At 41.5% G+C, this 10,201-nt stretch overlaps 1 long non-coding RNA gene across 14 annotated transcripts in view; it reads left to right on the forward strand.

Annotated features, from left to right (window-relative positions):
- Window positions 1-10,201, forward strand: part of LOC309615154 — an 86,616-nt gene that overhangs the window by 17,755 nt on the left and 58,660 nt on the right. For 13 of the 14 annotated variants that reach the window (XR_014236545.1, XR_014236546.1, XR_014236547.1 and 10 more), the window contains one exon: window positions 6,177-6,241. The exons of the other annotated variant lie outside the window; for it this stretch is intronic. This is a non-coding gene — a long non-coding RNA (uncharacterized lncRNA). The remainder of the gene's footprint in view (window positions 1-6,176; window positions 6,242-10,201) is intronic. 14 annotated transcript variants of the gene reach the window in all.

Consider the following 10,201-nt stretch of genomic DNA (forward strand, 5'->3'; position numbering starts at 1 on the left):
ATAAAGATCAGAGCAGAAATAAATGAAATAGAAACAAAGAAAACAATAGCAAAGATCAATAAAACTAAAAGCTGGTTCTTTGAGAAGATAAACAAAATTGGTAAACTATTATCCAGACTCACCAAGAAAAAGAGGGAGAGGACTCAAATCAATAAAATTAGAAATGAAAAAGGAGAAGTTACAACAGACACCGCAGAAATACAAAGCATCCTAAGAGACTACTACGAGCAACTCTATGCCAATAAAGTGGAAAACCTGGAATAAATGGACAGATTCTTAGAGAAGTATAACCTTCCAAGACTGAACCAGGAAGAAATAGAAAATATGAACAGACCAATCACAAGTAATGAAATTGAAACTGTGATTAAAAATCTTCCAACAAACAAAAGTCCAGGACCAGATGGCTTCACAGGTGAATTCTATCAAACATTTAGAGAAGAGCTAACACCCATCCTTCTCAAACTTCCAAAAAATTGTGGAGGAAGGAAAACTTCCAAACTCATTCTATGAGGCCACCATCACCCTGATACCAAAACCAGACAAAGATACTACAAAAAAAGAAAATTAGAGACCAATATCACTGATGAATATAGATGCAAAAATCCTCAACAAAATACTAGCAAATAGAATGCAAGAACACATTAAAAGGATCATACACCATGATCAAGTGGGATTTACCCCAGGGATGCAAGGATTCTTCAATATACGCAAATCAATCAATGTGATACACCATATTAACAAATTGAAGAATAAAAACCATATGATCATCTCAATAGACGCAGAAAAAGCTTTTGACAGAATTCAACACCCATTTATGACAAAAACTCTCCAAAAAGTGGGCATAGAGGGAACCTACCTCAACATAATAAAGGCAATATATGACAAACCCACAGCAAACATCATTCTCAATGGTGAAAAACTGAAAGCATTTCCTCTAAGATCAGGAACAAGACAAGGCTGTCCACTCTCACCCCTATTATTCAACATAGTTTTGGAAGTCCTAGCCTTGGCAATCAGAGAAGAAAAAGAAATAAAAGGAATACAAATCGGAAAAGAAGAAGTAAAACTGTCACTGTTTGCAGATGACATGATAGTATACATAGAGAATCCTAAAGATGCCACCAAAAAACTACCAGAGCTAATCAATGAATTTGGTAAAGTTGCAGGATACAAAATTAATGCACAGAAATCTCTTGCATTCCTATACACTAATGATGAAAAATCTGAAAGAGAAATTAAGGAAACACTCCCATTTACCATTGCAAGAAAAAGAATAAAAGAACTAGGAATAAACCTACCTAGGAAGACAAAAGACCTGTATGCAGAAAACTATAAGACACTGATGAAAGAAATTAAAGATGATTCCAACAGATGGAGAGATATACCATGATCTTGGATTGGAAGAATCAATATTGTGAAAATGACTCTACTACCCAAAGCAATCTACAGATTCAATGCAATCCCTATCAAATTACCAATGGCATTTTTTACAGAACTAGAACAAAAAATCTTAAAATTCGTATGGAGACACAGAAGACTCCGAATAACCAAAGCAGTCTTGAGGGAAGAAAACAGAGCTGGAGGAATCAGGCTCCCTGACTTCAGACTCTACTACAAAGCTACAGTAATCAAGACAATATGGTACTGGCACAAAAAGAGAAACATAGATCAATGGAACAAGATAGAAAGCACAGAGATAAACCCACACACCTATGGTCAACTAATCTATGACCAAGCAGGCAAGGATACACAATGGAGAAAAGACAGTCTCTTCAATAAGTGGTACTGGGAAAACTGGACAGCTACATGTGAAAGAATGAAATTAGAACACTCCCTAACACCATATACAAAAATAAACTCAAAATGGATTAGAGACCTAAATTTAAGACCCGACACTGTAAAACTCTTAGAGGAAAACATAGGAAGAACACTCTGTGACATAAATCACAGCAAGATCTTTTTTGATCCACCTCCTAGAGTAATGGAAATAACAACAAAAATAAACAAATGGGACCTAATGAAACTTCAAAGCTTTTGCACAGCAAAGGAAACCATAAACAAGATGAAAAGACAACCCTCAGAATGGGAGAAAATATTTGCCAATGAAACAACGGACAAAGGATTAATCTCCAAAATATATAAACAGCTCATGAAGCTCAATATTAAAAAAAAACAAACAACCCAATCCAAAAATGGGCAGAAGACCTAAATAGACATTTCTCCAAAGAAGACATACAGATGGCCAAGAAGTGTATGAAAAGCTGCTCAACATCACTAATTATTAGAGAAATGCAAATCAAAACTACAATGAGGTATCACCTCACACCAGTTAGAACGGGCGTCATCAGAAAATCTACAAACAACAAATGCTGGAGAGGGTGTGGAGAAAAGGGAACCCTCTTGCACTGTTGGTGGGAATGTAAATTGATACAGCCACTATGGGGAACAATATGGAGGTTCCTTAAAAAACTAAAAATAGAATTACCATATGACCCAGCAATCCCACTACTGGGCATATACCCAGAGAAAACCATAATTCAAAAAGACACATGCACCCCAATGTTCATTGCAGCACTATTTACAATAGCCAGGTCATGGAAGCAACCTAAACACCCATCAACAGATGAATGGATAAAGAAGATGTACATATATACAATGGAATATTACTCAGCCATAAAAAGGAACGAAATTGAGTCATTTGTTGAGACGTGGATGGATCTAGAGACTGTCATACAGAGTGAAGTAAGTCAGAAAGAGAAAAACAAATATCGTATATTAACGCATATATGTGGAACCTAGAAAAATGGCACAGATGAACCGGTCTGCAAGGCAAAAATAGAGACACAGATATAGAGAACAAACGTATCGACAGCAAGGGGGGAAAGCCGTGGGGGTGGGGGTGGTGGTGTGGTGAATTGGGAGATTGGGATTGACATGTGTACACTGATGTGTATAAAATTGATGACTAATAAGAACCTGCTGTATAAAAAAAAAAGTAAATTAAAAAATTAAAAAAAAAAAATTAATGGACCCAGGATTCAAGTTATAAGTAACAAATTTTGATGCCTTTTTATTTGCATTTATTGAGCTGTAAAGAGTTGTTTTGATTAATATTAATCTTTTAATGAGTTCTACAGAACTTCAGTACAATTTACATTTTAATACTTAATTTGTTTTTTAATAAAGAATCTGCATTTAGAGTTTTGCAGATCTGAGGTTTAGGTAGGAAGTTATTTTGTTTTTCTCATAGTTGTTTAAAAAGCCAATTACTTATAATGATGTTTCTAATAGAGTTAAGTGTTGAAAACAATTGGCTTTTACTTTACTGTGAAGTTTAGATTTCCCGTGGTAAAACCATATGCTGGAAAGCATTAAGATTCTTGGTTGCTCTTTTTACTTTTCTGGAAAATGTTCCAGGGACAACTGAGCAGATTGTTGTAAACTGTGTGTACTCAGTGGAGGACCATGAGTTCAGGGGTCTGGGGACTGGTCATTCCCTCCACCTAGTTTGTTGACCAAATAAACTCACTTGTTTGTGATGGTCAGAGAATTGCTGTAAAGAGAGTCAATCCTTTTCTCCTTGTAAAAAAGCAAATACAGTTGATTGTCATTATTCGTAGTAGTTACATTCTGTAGAGTCACCACAAACACTGAATTAGCAAATACTGAACCAGGGCTCCTAGGGGAAATGCAGGGTTAGGTTGCTGCAAGCCCCTGGTCACATTTTCATCAACTGATCAATACATAACCTTATAGATATGTACTGTTGACACCTTACTGAGTATATACTGTTTATTAATTAATATTGAACTCAACAGCCAACAGTACTAAAACTCATGCTTGAATGAAGTTCATCTAACACAGGTATGCATCAGTGCTTCGATTTTTTCTTTGCTCTGCACATGTCTGTGAATGGCTGCAAAAGCGCTGGTGAGGTACAAATAAATTACAGTGAGTAGGAAAATTTGAAAATACAGGATCTGTGCATAACGGGGAGCAAATGTATTCCACAGTAAGCTAACAAAGCAGGTTTTACCGGCAATGTAAAGTTTGATGTGAAGGGACTTTATTCACAAGTGTACACTGAGCCTGTGCTCAGAGGAAGATGTATTTCGTGTTGTCAGGGAGCTTGGAGTCCTGCTAGGAAGCTGGGCATGGAAACAGATGCTTGCCCCTCTGATGCCATCACAGAGCTGGGTCTGACACCTCAGGGCACACCTGAGGGAGCCGTGTTGATTCCTCACGATATGCTCCCTCATTATCAACATCAACAGAGTGGTGCATTTGTTACAGTCCATGAACCTACACTGACACATCACTAGCAACAAAAGTCCATAGTTTATATTCAGGTTCAGTCTTGGTGAGGTATATTCCGTGGGTTTTGACAAATACATTGTGACATGCATCCTCCATTATAGCATCATACAAAGTAGTTTCATTGCCCTAAAAACCTCTCTGTTCCACCTGTTTATCCACCTCCCCCTAACCCTTGACACCACTGATTTTTTTTTACCGTCTCCATAGTTTTGCCTTTTTTAAAAATGTCATATAATTGGAATCATACATAATGTAGCCTTTTCAGATGGGCTGCTTTCACTTAGTCATATGCATTTAAGGTTTCTCCACGTCTGTTCATGGCTTTATTGCTCATTTCTTTTTAACGCCAAATTGTCTGGACGTACCACGGTTTATTTATCCATTCACCTACTGAAGGACATCTTGGTTGCTTTCAAGTTTTGAAAATGACGGATAAAGCTGATATAAATATCTGTGTGCAGGTTTTCACGTGGACCTAAGTTTTCAACTCCTTTGGGTAAATACCTAGGAGTGTGATGCTGGATTGTATAGTAAGAGCATATGCTTAGTTTTGTAAGAAACTACCAAACTGTCTTCCACAGTGACTATACCTTCTTGCATTTCCACCAGCAGTGAGTGAGAATTCCTGTTGCTCTACATCCTCACCAGCATTTGGTGTTGTCAGTGTTCTGGATTATCACCATTCTAATAGGTGTGTAGTGGTATCTCATTGTTTTAATTTGCATTTCCCTGATGACATATGGTGTGGAACATCTCTTCACGTGCTCATTTGCCATCTATATATATTCTTTGTTAAAGCCTTTGGCCCATCTTTTAGTTGAGTTTTTTGTTTTCTTATTATTGAGTTCTAAGAGTTCTTTGTATATTTTGGATACCAGTCCTTTATCAAATATGTTTTTTGCAAATATTATCCCCCAGTCTGTGGCGTGTCTTCTCATTCTCTTGACCTTGCATCATCTTTTTAGCACAGTGTAGATGCTCAATGAATATTAATTAAATGAAAGAATTAGCTAATGACACCAGATGTCTGAAATTAAAACAGAAGCCTATGATTCTTTTCTAGGCGCTGGTTACATGTGGGTGTTCATTCTGTTCATTCATCAAGATGTATACATTTTTCTCTATGCAGGTTATAAACTTCAAAAGAAGTTAGAAAAATGGAGTCCACACGAAAGTACAATTTGAAAGAAAAATGTCCATATTATATGAAGTGTCTACCTTTCTGACAGGAAACTATCAATAGAATGTGGAAGTGATCTTAGAAATAACCTAGTCCAATTTTATAGATGACAAAACTTAATTACAAAGGGACAGTCTGACCTGTCACTTCAACTTGGGCCTTTCAGTAGGAGCAGATTTCTAACAATAAGCCAACAGATGTAGAATCTAATAGAACTTCTCTTTGCACCTCCATTTCCTCATCTGAAAATGGTGATGATAATAACACACTGACCTCATAGGGTGGTCATGAGGATTAACTAAAAACAATGTGTGAGAAGCACTAAGCCTGCACCCGTGCCGAGTGTGTGCTCAGTAAATGCCGTGGCTAATGTCACTGCTGTTGTTACAGCCCCAAGCACAGGACTTTGCAAATAGCGTTTGTCTAATAAATACTGAGTTCCATTCTATGTGGTTTTAGCATTGGTACCTAAGAACAAATAGGATGGCAACTGTTCAAAAAATTTAGAAAACCTGCTTTGAATCTAAAACAACTGCCAGCTACAAGAGTGTGTATTTGTAAATAAATGGATGGCATTACTTCCAGGATCTTAAAATGTTAATATTTACACAATGAACGTTCAGCATTTACTTTGCATGCCAAGTCCCTGCCAGTCACTTTCCTGTTCATCCTCCCCCAGAAACCAGCCTTGCAGAAGACTGTCCAGTGGGGCGCGGGGGGGACCTCACGTCCCATAGCTCTAAGGTAAGTAGCACATCTCTCCTCCCAGCCCTTGACCCCAAGGCTGCTTCTCTGGGTGAGATCCTGGGGTGGGTGTCGGGTACGCAGAAGCTTTAGAGCAGGCTCGGAGGGAAAGTCAGCCCTGGGCTTATCTCTTGTGTCTTTTGTTCCTGAAGGCATTGCATTTTTATATTTTTTAATAAACGTTTACTAGTGTGAATTTGTTAAACCTAAACATTTAAAATATACCACATTAAAAAAAAAAAAACTGTTTGGCCTTTTCTCATTTCTACCAAGAGCTTAAAAATCTGAAAGTGGCTTAGAGCCTCCCTCAGCCTCCCCACACCCTGTCACAACGCCAACAGCAGCATGATAATGATAAATGCAGTAGCAGCTAGCACTTACTGAGCAGGAGAGCAGAGGCATGGTGAAGAATGTGGGCTCTGGCACGTGACTACTCACTTTCAATACCATCCTCCTTCTGGCTGGTGACCTCGGACAAGTTCCTGCAGTTTTCACTTACATCGAACATGAGGCTATTAGTAACAATGTCTTCTTAATAAGGCATATGATCCTCACAACTGCCTTATTAAGAGCAGAGCCAGGTACCTAATAATCACATGATAAACAGTCAAATACATAGAGATAACTTTTTTTTAACTTTAACGTGGTTTCCCTGGATGTATAACAACTCAGTGAGTTAGGTAGCATTATCATTCTCGTTTAATAGAGAATGACACTGAGGCTTAGAGGCATTAGGTAACTTGCCTGTGGTCACATCACTAGTAAGTGGCAGAGAAAGTATTAAAACACAGGCCTTTCTGATGGTCAAGTCCGTGTCTGTTACCATCCTGCCTTGCTGCATTATTTATAGTAGTGGGAAATGGAAAAACAACCTAAAAGCCCAATAAATATGAATGGTTAAATAAACTATGGTACTTCTGCCTGATGAAATGTAGCCAGTAAACACCACAGTTGTCAACTGGGCAGGCAGACTCCCAGCCCGCTTCTGGCACAGCAACATGCTGCGTCCTGTCTTCACCAGGCCTGGGCGCCCAGTGGCTCTGGCCACAGCGGTGAGTTCTAGCCTGTGAGACCTTCCCCGCTCTGACCCTCGTCTTGCTGCGGTTCTGAGAATAAAGCCCCCGAGGCCTGCTTCTCTCCATCCTGTTGTAGACAACCTCCATTCTTTCCAAAATCTTCTCCATCCTTCCTCCTCCTCCAGGACGTCTCCCCAACGACCTCGGCCCAGGAGTATCTCTCCTTCTTCTGTTCTCTTTCAGAAATTACTGGATGCATTTGCAATTTACGCTGGCACGAGTCTCATTTTCCCATCTCACCCAACCCCACACTAGAATGTAAGCCCTTGGAGGACAGGAATTGTGTCCTATTTTCTTGGCCCACTTCCAGGGCCTAATACAGTGTATTCAGTAAATATTATATAATAATAATAGCTAACATCCGTTAACAGCCTACTCTATACTCAGCCCTGTGCTAAGCATTCTACGTGCTTTCAGGAAGCCAAGACAAATAGAAGAGAACAGGAGAAGAGCCACGCCCTCCCTCAGCACCCACACCCTGCCGGAGAGGCCCCCGAACAAACAAGGAACAACAGAGTCAAGCCAGTTCTGGGCTAAATGCAAAGCGTCTAAGGGGAGCTAAGACCTTGCCATGTCGCTTTAACTCCCTAACCCATGTTTGACCTCTCTTGGAAAATGAGTATAGTATTATACCCACCTCACGGGGTTCATTAAAGTTTTCTGTTTAGCCCAGGGCCAGGCACACATTAATTATTTAACAAACATTAGCAATATTTCTGGGGACATAGGGCAAGGGGCCCGATCAGGGCTGCAGGGCAGAGATAGGGACAGTGTGGGATGCCGCCATTTCTATAATCCCCACCTAACACCAGAAAGAGACAACAGGACAGTGTCTAACCAGCGTCCCCAAAATGCAGGCTGATGGCACAAGAGGGCACCAACCACGGTTAAGAGCCGCCGTATGTCCCCTCCTCCTCAGTGGTCCCGAGCAAGATACAGGACACACGATGACTGAACAAGGGGGGCCTTGGACCTTCCCCTGGAGCGGTGCCGACTGTTCTGAACCTCTGTGGTTGATTCCCTGGCCCCCTAGCCTTTCTCACTGCCTAGGGGAGAGGTGGGCACAGCAGCCTGAAGGCCTCTGGCTGTTCTAGAGTTTTACTGGGGCCGAATTGAGGCAGGACAAGTGGGGAGAAGATGAGGAATGGGAAACCTCACAGTTTTTTAAAAAATTTTTATTGGAGTATTTATAGTTGATTTACAATGTTGTGTTAGCTTCTGCTGTACAGCAAAGTGAATCAGTTATACATACACATGTATCCAACTTCTTTAGATTCTTTCCCCATATAGGTCATTACAGAGTATTGACTAGAGTACCTTGTGCTATACAGTAGGTCTTTATTAGTTATCTATTTTATTAATATATATAGTAGTGTATATATGTCCATCCCAATCTCCCAATTTATCCCTCCCCCTCCCCCTTCCCCCTGGTTTGATTGACCAAACACCCACTTCAGACTTACTCTGTTCCAGTACTAAGTACATAACTCTTATTAACTCATTTCATCCTCCTGGCCATGTGCACGAGGCAGGGACTGTCATTTCTATTAATGTTCTTTGGGAGGGAAGGAGGAAACTGAGGCACCCAGTGGCTTGATAACGTGGCCCAGGTCATCAAGCTGGTGAGTGGTGTGGCAAGGATCTGAATCCATAGAGTGTGGCGCCAGAGCCTGTGTTCCCATCCACCAGGCCATAGGGGTGTGTGTGTGTGTGTGTGTGTGTGTGAGACAGAGAGAGAAGGAGAGGACAAGCAGGTTGCGAGCCTGTCACCGGAGCACCTCACACAGTAGTGGCTGGGCAGGGTGACTTTCCAGTATGGGGCCCTGCCACTGTGTCCCGCGGCGCCGGCTCCTGGAGCAGAACAGGGCCCCCTCCCTCCCTCCCTCCCCTGCAACGTCCAACCCTTTCTCTTTCCCTTTGCCAGTCACTGTCCTTCCTATCCCCTCGCCTTACCTTCGAGTTAGGGCTGCCCTGAGACAGAAAGCTCGCGTTAACACAAACTTCCCGTGATTTTCACCATGAGACAGTATTTTTCAGAGGCCACAATAACCTCAGGGCAGAAGGCAGGTCTGTGAAGTGGTTCCCACAGCCATGGAGGTGCGTCTAAGGCAGGACGGCAGCCCCAAGAAGGGCTCCTGCAGTATTAGCCCTGAGGATAAACCAGCCACGCTAAGAGCATCTTTCCCAAGCCTTGGACCTCAGTTACTTATAAAGTGTTTTGCCAAAATGTAGTGGATTTGACCTGTTTTAGGTGTTGAGTCAGGACGGTAAGGAAACCAGAAGGCTGTGTCTGAGGTTTATTTGGGAGAAATGTTGGTTCTGTCTGGAGTTCAAGCTGACAGAGCTCAACAAATTTCCTGCTCGCAGCACCCTTCCAGGCCGGTTTCATAGCACGGAGTCCTCTGCTCTCATCACTGGGCCCGGCTGGCTTTCTCTGGTGGCTCTGTAACCTCCCTACGCTCTTTCTTAGAAGAAGCAGAGGGCCGATGGGGTGGTAGATTTCAGGAGCAGAACTTGTGTTGACGTCTTTTTACACAGCTTATCAGCAGGAGACAAATAAAATGTCCCGCTGATTTAGGAGGACGTGCCCTCCCCCTGCCCTGGGCAGCTGCTTAAAGACAGGTGCATGCTACGTGGTATGGAAGGGAACAGGAGGCTGTGCAGCTTTTGCCCGCAGGCCTTCTCTGGTGGAGAAAACTGGTTTTATCTGTACCCCTGATGTAAAGACCAAAAGCCTTGATCAACCCTCTGGCCAGTATAGTAAGAATTTGTCTACCTACCTTTGTCTACCTTGTCTACCTTCCTCTAATACCTACCTTAGAGCTAAATTCCGATCTATTTGCCCAATTCTTTCTTTTCAGCCCTTTCTCCTCCTAGGTCCCTA

Source organism: Balaenoptera borealis (assembly GCF_965194805.1).
Source record: "Balaenoptera borealis genome assembly, chromosome: 17".
NCBI lineage: Eukaryota > Metazoa > Chordata > Mammalia > Artiodactyla > Balaenopteridae > Balaenoptera > Balaenoptera borealis.